Source organism: Myotis davidii, unplaced genomic scaffold (assembly GCF_000327345.1).
Source record: "Myotis davidii unplaced genomic scaffold, ASM32734v1 scaffold354, whole genome shotgun sequence".
NCBI lineage: Eukaryota > Metazoa > Chordata > Mammalia > Chiroptera > Vespertilionidae > Myotis > Myotis davidii.
Genome location: NW_006285785.1, coordinates 155373 through 157256, shown reverse-complemented (window position 1 = coordinate 157256; position 1884 = coordinate 155373).

Below are 1884 nucleotides of genomic sequence, written 5' to 3'. Positions count from 1 at the left end.
TTTTTCTTCTTAATCCTTACCCTAGGATTTTGGCCATTCATTTAGAGAGGGAGGGAATGAGGGAGTGGGAGAGGGAGGGAGGGGAAAGAGAAGGGGGGAGGGGGAGAGTGAGGGAGACATCGATGTGAGAGACACATTGACTGGTTGCCTCCCTCATACACCCTTACCGGGGTGGGGAGCAAGCCCACAACCCAGGTATGTGGCATTGACTGGGAATCAAACCTGAGACCCTTCAGTGCGTGGGCAGACATTCTGCCCAGCCGAGCCCAGAGACATATTTTAAAAACAGACACCATGCCCCATCTGAAATCCACCAATAGCATCATCATGCTCACTGCATCTGTAATGTAATGCCCTGCCTTGCCTGGCCCTTGCCCAAGTCTCTCCTTCACGCCTCTGCTCTCCTCATACTGGTCTTGGTGCACCCCTAACTCACCACTCCTCAGTGTTGGAAAGCCTTAACACCTGCTGTTCCATAGCCTAGAAGTTTTCCTCCAAACCTTCACTTGGCTACTTCACTCTCCTCACTGCTTTCATACTCTGGATAGCTAACATTATTTATTTCTTCCTATTTTGGGTCTCCATTAGAATATAAGTTCCTTGGAGGCAGTGTCTTTCTCTGTTCTATCCTGGATTCACTCGTAGCACCTAGGATAGCACTGATCACAGGGATGCATACTATAAATAAATTCTACGGTTTAACTGAATTTATTTCCCTAAATCTTGGGTATGCACTGCATTGAGAAATATATGAACTAATTCCAAAAGAGGAAAAACTATAGTGGTAATTAGCAGATAGATCCAATAATGTATCAGTCCTACATACCCAGTGGCAAATATGTCTACCTTCGTAATAAAAGCTGACAGCTGTTTTCCTGTGTGCCTATGGGGGCAGCTGCAGCAGCAAGGCGACCTGCCCTGTGCATGCGTGGAACTTGGGGAACTTAGAGGAACGCATCAGACACGCTGGACAGAAGCCAGGGAGTGCTGCCCTTGACATTTTAATTTTAATCCATTTTTGGTGTCAGCTGTCCCTCATTAGCTGCATTTAATTAGAGGGCTCATGAGAATCCCTAAATTATGGTTTCTTGACCGTTCCTAAGCCAGTGCAGTCCGAGGTTGTCAACCAAAGTGAACCCAAACCCACATTTATCCAGGAAGCAGGTGCATGTTAAGTGCAGAATTCTTAGATGCACATCCCACACGTGTGAAAGATAAATCTAAGTTCAAGACAAGATGAATAAAACCTGCTCATAAACTTGCAGCAGAAAAACCTGTCTGCCGTCACCAGTTTCAGCAGGGGTTCAAAGGTGTTAGGGAGTACGTTTTACTAAGTAAAAAGGAAATACTGACACACTGACTCAGTGGGGAAAGTCCTATTAAGGTAGGATTTGTGGAGAGGAGAGACCACCTGATATTCAAGTATATTTGGTCATCACTGTTAGCTGCCAAGGGGCAAGAAAGCAGTTTGGCTCAGTGGATAGAGCATCGGCCTGTGAACTCAAGGGTCCCGGGTTCAATTCCGGTCAAGGGCATGTACTTTGGATGCAGGCACAGCCCCAGTAGGGGGTGTGCAGGAGGCAGCGGATCGATGTTTCTCTCTCATCGATGTTTCTGTCCCTCTCCCTTCCTCTCTGTGAAAAATAAATGGAGTATGTTGGGGAAAAAAAAGAAAAAGAAAAAAAAGAAAAAGAAAAAAAAGAAAGCAGTTTGGGGACATATCAAAAGAGGAAGGCCTCTCTGTGAAAAATAAATGGAGTATGTTGGGAAAAAAAAAGAAAAAGAAAAAAAAGAAAGCAGTTCGGGGACATATCAAAAGAGGAAAGGGTGGCGGGTTTTCTTTGGCCAGCCATTTCCTGGAGGAAGAGGATGTGGATGGGGTGA